This window comes from Hemitrygon akajei, chromosome 4, assembly GCF_048418815.1.
Source record: "Hemitrygon akajei chromosome 4, sHemAka1.3, whole genome shotgun sequence".
In the NCBI taxonomy this organism is placed as follows: Eukaryota; Metazoa; Chordata; class Chondrichthyes; order Myliobatiformes; family Dasyatidae; genus Hemitrygon; species Hemitrygon akajei.
The window spans coordinates 81283536-81299860 of record NC_133127.1 but is presented as its reverse complement, the minus strand read 5'-3'; the positions used below and the strand labels follow the sequence as shown (position 1 = coordinate 81299860).

At 40.2% G+C, this 16325-nt stretch overlaps 1 long non-coding RNA gene across 1 annotated transcript; it reads right to left on the bottom strand.

Moving 5' to 3' along the window:
- Positions 1 to 295: 295 nt before the first annotated feature.
- On the bottom strand, positions 296 to 13111 carry LOC140726490 (uncharacterized). The gene is made up of 3 exons (XR_012098650.1): positions 13003 to 13111; positions 1205 to 1364; positions 296 to 849 (listed from the first exon to the last, which is right to left on the bottom strand). It is a non-coding gene; the product is annotated as an uncharacterized lncRNA (long non-coding RNA).
- Between the last annotated feature and the right edge of the window lie 3214 nt (positions 13112 to 16325).

The following is a 16325-nucleotide window of genomic DNA, read 5'->3' as shown; positions in this document are numbered from 1 at the left end:
TAGGAGTATAATAAACATGACAAAAATAAGACTGCAATGTCTGGAGCATAATCAAATAGAGGAATTGAAAAAAAAAGTTATATATCAAAGAATTTTATCTCTTACAATTTATGTTGTTTTTGGAACCACAATTCCACCAGCTCATGGTGTTTATTCCAGATAAATGTATATATGCATTTTATTGCAGTTACAGATATTGGCGTGTTATATTTATCTTTAGCTTTACATTTGATATTTTTTCACTCCTTGTGTTCAATATAGCTAAGATTAAATGTTTTATGATGTAAACTATACAGTACATATTAGAAAATGGACAGCATTGAATTTCAGAGCAGTAATTTAATCAGTTTGGCTCTGCTGATGTTCGTATAAATTGCTTGAGCTTCTTTCTGAGAACTTGTGGCGATGATGTCATCTGAGCTGCATGATTGAATGTCCTGTCAGCCGTCTATTAGCATGTAGAATCCTGATTTTGTTTAAATCTTCAAAAAATACATTGGAAGTAGAAACCTTGCTTAGTTTTGCTCTGTGACTTCATCTTTTTGAAGTGTTATGAATGCATTATACTGGTGTCATTCATTAATGCATGATGTCAATCATAACTCACTGAGTCAGAAATACTTGTGTTCAAGCCCCGAACAAGGTGACTAAGAACATAACACAGGCCAACAGCCCATCGAAGAGCTGAAGGAATGCAACCATTTCGCAGCTGCGATCTATCTGATCCCTCTTCCCTTTCAGACAGATGCAAAACAAAACCTGCAGCAGTATTTCAAGCAGAGCCCCAATGCCGGTTAGAAACTGTGGTTGCAAAGACCAGAAGTAACTGAAGAAGCGGTGCAGCCATAGCTAGTAGAAAATTCGAAGTTAGTATTAGATCAAACAAATTTGGTTGCAATAGGTACATTTAATGTCAGAGAAATGCATGCAATATACATCCTAAAATGCTTTTTCTTCACAAACATCCATTAAAACAGAGAAGTGCCCCAAAGAATGAATGACAGTTAAAACATTAGAACCCCAAAGCTCCCCCCAATTCCACCTCCCACGCACAAGCAGCAGCAAAGCAATGACCCCCCCACTCCCACCAGCAGAAAAGCGTCATCACCCTCCATCGAGCGCTCGAGCGTGTAGCAAAGCATCAATAAAGACACAGACTTGCAGTACCCCCAAAACTACTCGTTCACCCAGTAATTTGACATACCACTGGCTCTCTCTCTCCCTAATGAGGGAAAATGAGGTGTCTCCGTTTCACAGCGAGAGGGGACACATAACAAACAACACGCTGAGGGCTGGGATTGGGACCCATTCCCACAAAAAACCAAAGTCAAAGTGTAACTCCAGGTCAGGGTCTTCAATAGAACCTTGAAAAGGAAAAAAAAGAGATATCAAAGATGGAAATAGAGCTGTTTATGAAGATGCAAGCAAAGGAGTCACCGTTTAGCACCTTGACTGCCCCGCCTCCGACAATGCTGATAATGTTGCTAAAAACAGTCAGCCCAAAGACTGGGAAAACTTCAGAACTGTTCAAAGGAGAACCAAGACACTTTTGAGGACAAGTAAACTAGAACACAAGAGTAGAAGTGAGAAATGTCAAAACATTCCATAACAGCTTAGTACAAAGATCAGGATTAATGTTAACATGGGTCCCTTACAGACTGAGACAGAAAAATACACTGGGGAACAAGGTAGTAGGAGAGAAATTAAACAATTTCTTTATGTCTGTCTTCACAGATAAAGGCACACAAACATCTCAGAAATGGTTAAGGATCAGATGCTTGGAGTAACTGTGGAACTCAAAGAACTTTTTCCCAGTGTTTCTTTGTTGATTAAGGGGGTCTGTGCATGGCCCCACAGATTTCAACAAAGTTCGAAGTAACTTTATTATCAAAGTTCATATCGCTGTATATCACCATATACAACCCTGAGATTCACTTTCTTGCAAGTATATTCAACAAATCTATAGAATAATAACCATAATAGAACCAATGAAAGACTGCACCGGCTTGGGCAATCAACCAGTGTGCAGAAGATAACAAACTATGCAAATAAAAAAATAAATAAATACTAATAATAAATAAATAAATAAATAAATAGATAGATAGATAGATAGATAGATAGATAGATAGATAAACAATAAATATTGAGAATATGAGATGAAGAGACCTTGAAAATGAGTCCATTGGTTGTGGTAACATTTCAATGATGGGACAAGTGAAGTTGAGTCATGTTATAATCTTTGAGTCAAGAGCCTGATGGTTGAGGGGTAATAACTATTCCTGAACTTGGTGGTGTGAGTCTTGAGGCACCTGTACCTTCTTACTGATGGGAGTAGTGAGATGGCCTGAGTGGTGGGGGTCCCTGACGATGGATGTTCCTTTCCTGCGACAATGTTTCACGTAGAAGTGCTCAATGGTGGGGAGAGCTTTAACTGTGACGGACTTGACCACATCCATTACTTTTTGGAGGATTTTCCATTCAAGGGCATTGGTGTTTCCATATCAGCTGTGATGCAACCAGTCAATATATTCTCCACCACACATCTATAGATGTTTGTCAAGGTTTTAGATGTCATGCCATATCTCTACAAACTCTTAAGGAAGTAGAAGCAGCTCCAGTGCTTTCTTCATAATTGCACTTACGTGTTGGGTCCAGGACAGATCCTCTGAAATAATAACACTGAGGAATTTAAAGTTGCTGACCCTCTCCGTCTCTGGTCCTTGGTTGAGGTCTGGCTCATGGACCTCCGGTTTCCTTCTCCTGAAGCCAATAACCAGTTGCTTGTTCTTGCTGAATAAGAGGTTGGTGCTGTGGCACCGCTCAGACAGATGTTCAATCTCCCTGCTATATGCTGACTCATCACCACCCTAGATTCGGCCAACAACAGCGGTGTCCTTACTTTAGGCAGGAAAGAAAGGAGTCAGGGAATTATAAACCAGTCAGCTTAATTGGGAAAGTGCTACAAGGAGACAGCAACAGGGGGCACATCAAAATAAAACGATTGGCAAGAGTCAACAGAGATATTGAAATGGAAGTCATGATTGAGAAATCTGATTTTTTTAAAATTACAACTAGAAGATTAGATTAAGTGAACCAGCCGATGTTGTTAATTTGGAATTTCAGAAAGCCTTTGGTAACAAAAGATTGCTAAACACGATTAAGAACATTTTATTGAGGTAATATACCAATATTGAATGTACTGAGGTTAGGCTGATGGATAAAATGCAAAGGACAGGAATAGACAGGTTACTTTTAATTTAGTGAGACTGTGACTGGTCCAGCACTGTATTACAGAATTTATTGTTTGAACCCTGGTTTTCACAGATTATATCAATGGTTTGGATGAGGAGATCAACCATGATACATCTAAGTTTGCTGATGATGTTAAACCAGGTGACCGTGTGGGGGCTGTAAAGACACTACAAAGTAGGCTTCAGGTAATACAGACATTTATGTGAACATACACGGTCTAGAAACAGAGAACGTGAGCTCATCAAGTCTGGTTAGGGAAATAGGAATGCGGAGTGTTTTATAAAGGCTGATTGATTAAAATATGTCAGTTTGCAAAGGGACCTGGAGATAATTGTTGACAAATTAACATGAAGTTAATATGTGGGTACAACAAACAGGTAGGAAGGCAAACAGTATGTTATAGAGTCATAGAGCAATAGAGCAATACGGGTGTTCCAGCCCAACTCGTCCATGCTGAACACGGTGCTCACCCAGCTATCCCAATTTCCTGCATTCAGCCCACATCCCTCTATGCCCTTATCCACGTGCTTCCTGAATGATATATGGTACCTGCTTCAAGACTTCCTCTGACAGCTCATTCCACATACCTTTAGATCTTTTTCTTCTCACCTTAACTCTATGCCACTTAGTTTTGGCCTTCCCCACCCTGGAGGAAATAACTGTTACCATCCCCCTTATCTATGCCTCTCATAATTTTAAACATTTCTATAAGTTTGCCCCCATCCTCCTGCGTTCCAAGGAATAAATACCTAGTCTGACCACCTTTTCCCTATAGCCTCTCATCCTAGCAATATCCTTGTAATTCCTTCCTGCATTCTTTTCAGTTTTACCACATTTTTCTTACACCAGGACAACTAAAACTGCACGCAGTAATCTAAGTACGGTCTCACCAATAATTTGTACAACTACAACATTATGCCCAAACTCCTAAACAGTTTGTTAAGTACCTTCTTTAGCACCTTGTGCTACTTTAGCTGCTGTCAATGAACTATGGATTTGTACTAAGTCCCTCTGTTCCAGCACACTCCATGTTGCCCTACCATTCATAGCATGAGTTCTATGGTGGTTTGACTTTCCAAAATGCATCACCTCACAGTAATCTGCATTGAAATTCTTTTCCCATTCTCTGGCCCATTTCCCTAACTGATCGAAACTCCCCTGTAATCTATTACAGCCTTCTTCACTTTCAATACCTCCTAATTTCATGTCATCCGCAAACATTTATACAAATAATGAATAACAACTGTCCCAATTCTGGACCCTGCAGCACACTACTACTCAAGGTCTGCCATTCCAAGAAACAATCTTCAACCTCCACCATCTGCTTCCTACCTCTGAGCGAGTTTTCAATCCACCTGACTGTCTCTCCCTAGAATTCTATGGGACCTAATCTTCCAGACCAGTTGACCATGTGAGACTTTGTCAAAGGTCTTGCTCAAGTCAAAATAGACAACATTCACTGACTTATGCAAACTTACCTTTTTGGTTATATCTTTAAAAAACATTAAAAAGTTAATTGAGCATGACATCCATGCACAAAGCCATGTTTACTCATCCTAATCATCTATCAAAATGCTGGTAGATCCTATCCCTCAGAATTCCTTCCAGCAGCTTCCGCACTACTGATATTTGGTTATAGTTCCCTTGTTTGTCCTTGCTACCCTTCTTAAACAATGCAACAATGTTAGCCACCTTCCAGTCTTTGGGAACTTCACCAGCGGCTAATGATGAAGCAAATAGCTCCCCAAGGGTCTCCGCAATTTCCTTTCTAACCTCCACAATGTCCAAGGATGGACTCAGTCAGACCCTGGGTATTTGACCACCTTAATATGCTGTAAGGCTACAAGTTCCTCCTCCTTCATGTTATAAATGTCCTCCATAATATTTCCACTTGTTTCCTTTATCTCTTGAGCAACCATGATTTTCTCTTCACTAAACACCAAGGTGGAATATTCATTAAAAATCTACCATCTCTTGTGGCTCAAGGCATGTGTGGCACTGCTAACCTCCGAGGTTACCTACTCTCTCCCTGGCCAACCTTTTAATCGAACAGTAGAACCTTTTGGGATTGTCCTTAACATTACCTGGCAGATCCACCTCATACACTCTCTTCGATTTCCTGATTTCTTTCTTAAGAGTATTGCTAATCGCTATACAGTCTTCAAGGGATTCACTTGATCCTGACCTCCTAACCTCAATACATGCTTCTTTCTTTTTTCTCTTTATTGATTGTCACCCAAGGTTCCCTAAACTAGCCAGGATTACCCTTTACGCTAACAAGAACATGCTGTTCCTGGACTCTTGATATCTTAAAAGACTCTCAGTTGCTGCTTGTTCCTTTCCCTTCCAAGAGGTTTTCGTCTATACTTTATGGACCTGTCCTGCCCATCTCCATCACTATCTTAAAACAAATAGAACTATAGTCACTAGAGCCAACGTGTTCCCTGACTGCTACTTCAGTTGCTTCTCCTGGCTCTTTCTCTAAGAAGAGGTCCAGCATTGCACCTTCCCATGTTGGACTCTCAATCTATTGTCTCAGGAAACTTTCCAGGACACATTTCACAAATTCCACTCTGTACAAGGCCCTTAGCCCTCTGGGTGGCCCAGTCAATATGGAGGAAATTAAAATCTCCCACTAATATATAACCCTATTATTCTTACAACTATCAGCAATTAACCTTCATTGCAAGAGGATTTGAGTGCAAGAGTTCAGACATTTTGTTCTAATTATATATAAAATAGCATCTAGAATGTTCCTACATGAGGAAGGATAAACTTGTGACAGAAAGACTGTAATGTATGTTCACCAGGTTGATTCCTGGCAAGGTATTTTTGTCATATGACAGGGCCTATAGTCTAGAGTTCAGAAGAATTACAGGTAATTCACTGAAATGTACAAAAGTCTTGTCTGGATTGATGAATTTGAAAGATGAATGAGATTTCCCCTGATCACCTGATCATCCCTGCCTGGGGTGTCTAGAAGCAAGAGTCACATTTTCAAAATAAGGGATTGACCCCTCCCCAAGACAGAGGGGAGAGGAAGTTTCTTTAGAAACTTTGAAATTTTCCACCTAAGCGGCATACAGAGACTCGGTTATTGATTATGTTCGGAAAAGAGATTGGTGGATTTTTAGATATTAAGGGAATCAAGGGATTATGGCTTACTGAAAGCAAGTGACATGAGGTGAAAGTTAAGGTATGATCTTCTGAAATTGGTGGGGGAGGGAGGACACACATGGTCTTCTGCTCTATTTTGTATGTTCTTGTGTTCTTAATCAAATACTTTAAGTATATATTACAATTATTCTTTTAAATTTCATAACACTTTACTGTTTGCTTCTGCTGATTTATTTTTTCTAGTTAACTTAATCAAAGTATAGTAAGTCATTGTCATTGCTATCCAATAAGTGTCACAAACCAACCCGATGTTTGTTTCAAGCTGATCCCCACTTTGCCTTTTCAAATCCATAACATCACTCTCTACAGACTTTGAAACAGCAAGCATCTTTCCTGTACACACTACCTCACTTCCATCAATATGACCATCTGTGTTTAATCACCCTAAACCTGTGGAAATTTTACAGCCTTTTCTCTAATACGATCCTTCACCTAACCTACCACAATTCATCTCACAGGTACATCGCTAATTAGAAACATGTCTCTCTTGTCACATATTGTGACAAAGGGCAATGTGAAGCACCAGACAATGTAAAATGGAGCTGGGATGCCATGGACTGCTCGTAACTAGTACAACTGGTAACATCCCACCTTCCTGGCAACATGTAACGTGAAACCCTGTTGGTTTGGTCTCAGCAGTAAAAATGAAATATAATCATCTTCCTGATGATAAGATATAACATTCTTTTCTTGCCTTTTTTTAAAATCACATTGGCAAAGCTGGCACTTATTGCCCTTCACTGTTTGCTTTCGTGAGAGTGATGATGAATTTCTTGAACTGCTGCAGCGTATCTGGCAGAGATATTCCCATTGTGTTCTGGGCCAGGAAGTTCCGGGGTTTTGACCCAGCAACAATAAAGGAGAAGCCGCTTTAGAAGGCATGCAGCACTTGTTTTTCAATATGATGGATTTGGATGTGGCTCCAGAACATTTCTTTTCGATAGCACATACTGTAGATAGTACATGGTGTGAACTTGTTGGAGGGAACAAAAGTTTAGGCTGGCAAAACGAATGCTGATCAAGTAGAATGTTTCCCTGGATGGTGTCAAGCTGCTGGAATGTTGTTTGCAGCTGCTTGACACCAGGGGAAATATTCCTTTGAAGTCCTGACTTGTGTCTTGTCAATGGTGGAAAAGACTTTTCATGTGAGTCACTTACCTCAGAATATCAGAGTATTCGTGTGCCGATTCCAAGTAGGTTTCTGGATGTTTCTGGATGTTCTGGATCACTCTGATGGCAAGGCCAGTGAGTCCCACCTCTAGCAAATTAGCTGAAGTTGGCTGTTTCTAGGACATTGCTCTGGGGAGCTTGTGTGGAGATATCTTGAGTTGACTCTGGATAGCGAGAGTTGACTGTAACCATTTTCCTTTATGCAATTTATGTCCCTCCACTCTCCCAATGGAGGATTTTCCCATCGATTCCCATTCACTTCAGCTTTACCACAGCTTCTTAATCCCTCACCCAGTTACATCTATAGAGGCTCCCATACATACAGCAGCAATTTAGCTCTTTCTAGCTGAAGAACTCGTCGAGGAAGCTGCTTCATTCTGAGGGTACATTATTACATGAATCATGCTTACTGCACATCAGTTCAAATATACACAAGAGTGTGGATCCAGTTACATAAACGGTTGGGCTTTCATTTGGTGACTCTTAGTTCACCGGTGAGCCAGCCATCTGTGGGAGGGACAGCTTTGGAGAGCCTGAGTAAAGGGCAGAGCCCTCTCCAAGCCAACACTGTACTCTGGAGATAGTGATGAAAATGCTTATCTCTGAAGGGTTGCAGAAGATCGGCATTGATTCGGCATGGCTTCCAGCAACACAATTCGTGATTGCAGAGTTGATGGTCACATCAAGCATGGATGCTGTAGGGAACTGTGTGGATATTTTGCACTGACCAAAAATTTGACTCCATGGAACATGCTTCAAGTCAGTCAAATGAGTACATGGAAAATTGGATCATGTTCAGAAGATGTTGCTCAAGCTTAATGAGGAATGGCACAGGAGGAGATAAACAGAGAGGTCCAATTGGGTGTGGAATGGAGAACTAAAGTTACTGATAACTGGAATCTGAGGATGGAATGTGGAAGCTACTGTGCTCTGGATTCAACAGTTTCAGATAACCAACCATCCAGTTGGTTTCAGAACTGGCTGCTCTGATTAAAGAACCAACTTGAATTTGTTTCTCATTCTCCACAGTTGATGGTTCAGGATTCTCTTTCATTCTGGATTTCCAACAGCTAGAGTGTGTCGGATCTCACAATTCCAGCATTTGTTTTCTTTTCTGTTTTTAATTGTCTCCTTCTGAGCAGATGAGCTCCATTTTAGCAACCCTCCGCCACCCTCTCTAAGCCGGCACAACCACCAGAATTTCAACATTTCAACCATAGAGCCCAGCTAAATAATGCAATGGCTGGCAGCCTTTACATTGAAGCATATTGGGTATTAGTTTCCAATATTTTGCAGGATAAATGCCTCTTGCAAATGCACAATGCCGTAATTCACTGTTATTGAATGTACTATGAGTTAGGGGATCTTTTCAAAGTTCCAGAAAAATCCAGAGAAGTTCAAAGAGAATTTGCATCTGGATACCCTTCTCCTTGGTATAGGTGTGAACATCATTACTACTATAAGCTGTTAAAATTAAAAGAGATATAAATCTCCAGTAAGAAATATACTTTTAAAAAATCTTATTTGTACCTGTTATTTAAATTGGCCGCTGATTTCTCTTGATTACAATACCAATTATTTGTTAGAAATACCGCATTTCCTATAGAGCTATTTGAGAGATTCTGATGTGAAAATGTTATATAAATATAATTTCTTGCATACCTTGTTCATAAAGAATATCAAAAATAAAAGTTTAGTGATTGGAAACAGAAATAAAAATGATCATAATTGTCATGATTGATATTTATTAGCTTATAGGTCAGATATACGAAAGCACATAAAAGGTGGGGTGGAGACATAATGCATGAAAATATATACTCATTTAAAAGGCTCAGATCATGATATATCTGCACATTAGCCATAATAATTTCAAGAGTCCCATGCCCCTGCTGAAACTAACTGACCTGTCCTGATTCACACCATACTGTATATCTGCACCTGCACTAACTCATTATCCAGCTTGGGTTGAACTGTAGAAATAAATGTTGGCACCGACCCAAGATTGGGCATATTCTTTTACTAATGCCAACCTGAACATCCTGATCAAAGTGATGGGCATTGGAAGAGAGGTCCGCTGCACTTGGGAATCCTGGAATCCCCCCCCCCCATGACAAAATGAGAAGACAACGAGAGAAGTCAATCAAGAAGGTAATCACATTCAATATTGCCCATGGAGCATGGTTCCGGATTGGTCAGAAGTTTGATGACCTCACACATATGATCAAGGTCAGAGTAAGAGTAAACAACAGTAAAGTCCACCTGCCAACTATTACACATGGACCTGTTCCGTGCACTATCACCACATTATTCACATAACAATAATGCCCAGCCATCAACACTCCCATCTATGCCCCAAGACACTCGCATGCTTAATACTGTTCCAACAATCATAGGTCCATTTAAAACCTTTTACACTTCTAGCTTTCAAACCTGGCAGAACGTTACACAGACACATTGCAACAGCCTCATTAATATTCTTCAATCCACTTGCAGGGGAGACTAATATGCTAGTGCAACGGGCAGCCATAGATGGCAGGAAGCCCTAGCCACATTAAGTGAAGGATGTCCATGACCTTGGGCTCAGCCACTGCAGATCAATGATCAGCAGAAGAATAGACCTTTTTATATATCTGAGTGTTCAAAATCAATCTTTCTTCTTGCAGTTTACTTCTTCATCCCACAACTCTCCTGCTTTATTCAACGGAGGTGGCTTAAACTAGCTCCTCTTGTAACCATGACTGCCCCATTGAGCCAGATCCATTTCAAGTACCTAGGAAAAAGCACCCGACTTGTCGCAGTTGATGAGCTACCATAGCTGGATAGAGAATACACGGCCTGAAAAATCTGTATTCTCTCTATTTTTTCAGCATTATCAGTACGCCACCCATCCACTTCATGAACACAAAATAAAATCACCAGTGTTCAGTCACTTCCACGACAGTGCTAGTGAACTCCTTTGTTTCCACTCTGTTTCTGCAACAGTGCATTTTATGATTGAATGTTCAGTGTTAGTAGCACCTTTCTTCAGAGCTGGAATCTCAGGAAGTGGCACTGAATAACACACTTACCAAAGCTGAGCCATGCAGCCAGCAGTCCTTCAGTTATCAGTCAGTGTGCGAGAGGAATGAGTGTTTGATACATTGGTGGGAGACAGTGACAGAACCAATATGGATGATAAATATACTTGGCATTAATTTCACCGGCTTAGCTTTTGTAGATCAGCTCCCTGTGACAGTACCAACAGGAATGATTACTGCACAGTGCTTGTGGAGACAGAGTCCAGTCATCATTTCCATTATACTGTGTCGTACTACTAACATACAAAACGCAATTGTCTCTGGCAACTGAAAACTGGGCAGTGAGTCATCAGCTGATGAAGGAAGAGATACCACTACAACCTGTACCCACATGTCCTCTTTGGTGTTAAAATTCTTGAGCGTTGTTGAAGCTTCACCCAGCCAGGCAGTGGGAGAATATTCTGTCACACTCCTGACTTAACCCCAGTAGACGGCAGACAGGCTTTGGGTGAGTTTCTCGCAGCAGGATTCCTAGTTTCTGACCTAGTCCTGAAGCCACATTGTTTATGTGACTACTCCATTTTAATCTGGGGTCAGTGGTATTGACGGTGGGTGATGGCAATGCCATTGAATATCAGGAGATGATAGCTCGATTTCCCCTTGTTGAATGTAGTCATTGCCTGGTGCTTGTATGCTGTGGCTTTTGCTTCACCTCTATCAGCCCAGGCCTGGATATTGTCCAGGGCTTGATTCATTAAATTGTGGTCTGCTCCATTCTCTGAGGAGCTGAGTATGGTGGTGAATATCAGCAAACACCTCTAGCTTCCTCTATTTAACACTGTACAACAGAGAGGGCATAGTCACACAGCTCGTTGATCAACTGCCTCTATTCTGACTTGTGGAGTTTGCATTTCTCTCTGTAATTACATGATTTCTTCTGTGTGTTCCGGTTCCCCACCATGTTCCAAAGCTAGAACATAGATTATAGGACACTACAGCACAGTACAGTCCCGTCAGCCCACAATGTTCAGTCGACCTTATAAGCTACTCGAAGATCAATATAACCCTTCCCTTCTACTGGTTTGTATTGGTTACTGTAAACCTTGGGGGACCATTAACGGGAATGTGGAGAGTATTTTACAAAAATGGTATGAGTGTAGATGAGTACGGTGGCTGGCATCAGTGGCTAGAGTCTGTTCCTATGCTGTCAGACCCTCTCTCAGTGAAATTTTATGGCCCGCTTGTTGTACATACCAGCTCCATAATTTTAAATGTATTTTGGGTAGAAAACTCAAAATATTTACAAATATGCCCTAATCAAGATATATTTTCTCAGCTGGTTTAGTTCTTTGAAAGAAGTGTAAAAGTACCTTTTGTGGCACGATTGTGGTTCACAATTAAGATTCCCTGAATTAACAAGTTGGCAGTTTTCTGAAATCATCTGAGAAAATAGCTGTAATAAAATGAGTCCACAGCACAGCTCCATATTGCCACATAAAGCTTTTGGATCAGGAGCTCCCACAGCAGGCAGATTTGACTTTGTGGTGGGGATCTTACGGGCAGGGGAAAAAAGAGGATATTCAACTCTCCGCAGCTTGGGGCCTGGGAAATTTTAACTGTCTGCTAAATTCAATTTGTTTTCTCCTACTATCCTTAAACAAAGCTCTGTTTAGAATGTTTGAGTTTTTAAACTTTGCAGCTGTTCTGCCGACAAGTTTACTGAGAACAGCTCAGCCACAGAAAATCTGTCAGCAATTGACGTGTTTTTTTTTGTCTCTGTCAGCTGACAAAACAAATGGGCTGAGGATTCCAGAGAATCTGTTTGCAGAGTTGGCCATTCTGATTTGGACGAGCTCACTTTCAGCTGATGGAACAAAGGGTAGAGGTCAAAATGCTGGCTCAGAATTGACTGACTGCACCATCTGTGTTAAGTCAAGAAGAAAAAAATCTTTGTAGTTTGAACAGGGCATCCTGTTCCACCCCTTCCCAGAGTTCCCAAAATGTGGTAATTAAAATATTACACTTAACATCTAACAGAAGCATCCTTTGTTTTGTTTTGTTAGACTGAGAAATAGTTAAAATGAAACTGTGCAGTAAAGTTAAAGGAACGTTGTTGTCTCTTCAGGGAGTTTTCAGGCAGGCTCTGTTTTCTGGAACAGCCTGTTCTTGCAGTTCAGCTGCACAGGCTGCATTTGGCACCAGCAGGAAGGTGGAACTGTTACTAACTTTTTATTGGCTGCCACTCAAACTTTTTGATCAAGTTATTTATTAATCTTGCTTCTTATACTCCTTTAAAAAAAATTTCAACTTGTCCAAGATAATGCTATCAGTTTCATCACCAGTTCAGTTGGTGAGAAGTGATGCATGGCAGGCTTTCCCGTCTCACCTTGTCAGTCAGGTCTCATTGGGTCCTGAATCATCTTATTGCTGCACATATCGGGTGGTGTCGATCATATTTCATATATTTTCAGTTTAAATATAGTGGTTTCTCATACTGAAGTAAAACAGAATATTTATCATTTACCATTTTGATTTAAACTATTTTCCTAAACACTACAATATTTCAATCAATGTCTGAACTACAAATTCTGTACAGTACTTCAAATTTTTATAAAGATATACTCTAGACTAGCTTGTAACTTGGATCATGTGAATGAAAGAGAGAACAGGGGGGAGAGAGGGAGAGAGGGGAAGAGGGGGGAGAGGAGGAGAGGGAGGGAAAGACAGTGAGAGAGAAGGAGAGAGGGAGGGAGGATGTGAGAAAGAGAGGGTGAATAGAATGAATAACATTTCTTCAATGTGAATTACATTAATTAGTTAACCTCCATATCATCTTTAAGGTTTAAGGTTGTTCAAGGTACATTTATTGTCAAAGTATGCGTGTACTATATAACCCTGAGATTCGTCTTCTCCAGATAGTCACGAAACAAAAAAACCATGAAAGGTGTTCAAAGAAAAACAACACACCCAGCACAAAAAAACAAGTTGTGCAAACAGCAACAAGAACATCACCACCCCCCCATGAGCAAAAATACAAATCGTGTAAATGGCAACAAGAACATCAACACCGCCTCCCCCCCAACACCCACCCGCCCACGCGCAAGAAACAAATGAGCAAATCTTGGATATATCAGCAAAAACGTGACTGATCATCAATTCAAAATTCATGTGTTTATTCTTCCAGTATATTGCAAAGTAACTGGTGGTTCAGAACCCTTGACTCTAAATGGACAGTGAATATTTTAGTGAACTCAATGTCTACTTAGAGAGGACTACGTCTACATGCCACAGTAACTGTAGAAGTTCTTGGCACAACACCATTAAAATAGATATATTAATACACACCTCTGGGAAATGATCTAATGGGTGGGTAATTGATAGATAATGCACAAAGTGTCATGTTTAGAACAATGTGACATTATAATGATGTAAAGTGAATCAGAGGTAATCACAAGCCTTCAAGCTATGTGGCCTATCATTCAGAATGTACTGTGCCATTTCAATGTTGATTCTATTAACATTATGATGTACTGACAGACATGATTTTAATGGGCAAATGATCTCAAAGTTTTTGTTAGTTGAAGGATTTGTTCCATAAGAAGACAGTGAACACTGAAAGTGTCATAACTATTACTCAACTTTCCCCATTGTGAAATACTGCAACAGGAACATACTGGGATTCCAATACCTTATGTATTATACACTGCAATTTTCTATACTTCCTGCATACAACAAGAACAACATTCTCATCAATAACCAACAAATGTCAAAAAAAAAGATTATTGCTTTAGGAAATTGGGATATTTATACTCAAAATATTTCAGAGTGGAAGTCAATAGTAATTTCAAATTTAATCAAACATATTAATCTTTTAATCTTGTTCCTGACAAATATCTTGTAAATAAAATTTAAAGTACTGCATTGTACCTTTCTGAGAAATAAAGATATTGGTTGTTCATGTGTAAAGTACCCAAGGTGGGGTTGGAGTGATGAGGAGATGAATGAATGACAGAAAAGAATGAACAATTAGCTGCCACTGCTGAGAAGATTATATGCTACATTAGGCTGGAAAGACAGAGAAATGTAAGGATAGAAGCTCTAAGTAAAGAACTGTGCTAAAATTCTGTGCTTGCGTCTAACAGAATCTTAATTGCTTCATTTAATTGAATGCCTTAGATTTGAATTAGCCTTGGGCGTTGTAGGGAACTGCCATTGGTCAGCTTGTTTCTGACTCCTCTGTGAACACATTGAAAAACAGAAGTCATCGATGAGCGGGGGGTCAATGCCAACCTTCTCTGCTGATCCTGGACGCTCCACTGTGTTCAGTGGCAAAGCACTTTGCATTCACTCTCTGATCTACACCACCCATGCCCAGCATAAGTTGCATAACGACGCTGAATAGATAAGTAGTTTATTTCTTTTTCTTTATGTTTTAATCAATTTCTTTGAACTTGAAGGACCGTTTTTATTAAATTTACTTTGTAACTAGTTTTTATTTTGTTTAAAACATGTTTAAATTGCTGTTCTTGGTCTCTAATTATGTAATATTTAAATACACCAAACAGAGGGAACCATGAGAAGAAGTCACTGGCTATATACTCTATCCATGATTCTCATAATTTTATACACTCAGTGGCCAATTTATTAGTTACCGCCTGTACCTAATGAAGTGGCTGCTGAGTGTATGCTTCTGGTCTTCTGCTGCTGTAGCCCATCCACTTCAAGGTTGTGTGTTCAGAGATGCTCTTCTGCACACCACTGTTTAACAGGTGGTTATTTGATTTACTGTCGCCTTCCTGTTAGCTTGAACCTGTCCGACCATTCTCCTCTGACTTCTTTCAATACCAAGGCATTTTTGCCCATAGATTTGCCATCCACTGGTTTTTTTGCACCATGCTCTGTAAACTCTAGAGACTGTTGTGTGTGAAAGTTCCAGGTAATCAACACTTTCTGAGATACTCAAACCACCCCGTCTGGCACCAACAATTATTCCACGTTCAAAGTCATTTAGATCAGAATTTTTCCTCATTCTGATGTTTGGTCTGAATAACAACTAAATTTCTTGACCTTGCTCACATGCTTTTATGTGTAACTTGCTGCCACATGATTGGCTGATTAGATATTTGCATTAATGAGTAGGTGTACAGGTGTACCTCATAAAGTGACCACTGAGTGTAAATTTCTATCAAGTCTCCCCTCAGCCTTCAGTGCTCCTGAGAAAACACCCCAAGTTTGTCCAACCTCTCCTTACAGTGCATGTCCTTTACTCCTGGTAAACCTCATTGGAACGAACTCCATAGTCCCCACATCCTTCCTATAATGGGGTGGCCAGAACAGAATGTAAAAACTCCAGTTGTGGCCTAATCAGAGTTTTATAAAGCTGCAACATCACGTCCTGGTCCCCTTACTCAATTCTTTGACTAATAAAGGCAAGCATACCATACATCTTCTTCACTGCTCTATCAGCTTGTGTGCCACTTTCAGGGAGACATGGATTTGGCCTCAAAGATTCCTCTGTACATCGGCCCTGCGTTAGTTCCTTTTACACTTGACTCTCAAGGTATAGCATCTCACAATTGCCTGAACTAGATTCCACCTGCCATTTAACTGCCTTTATTTATAATTGATCTATATTATAGAAACATAGAAAACCTACAGCACAATTCAGGGCCTTTGGCCCACAATGCTGTGCTGAACATGTCTTTACCT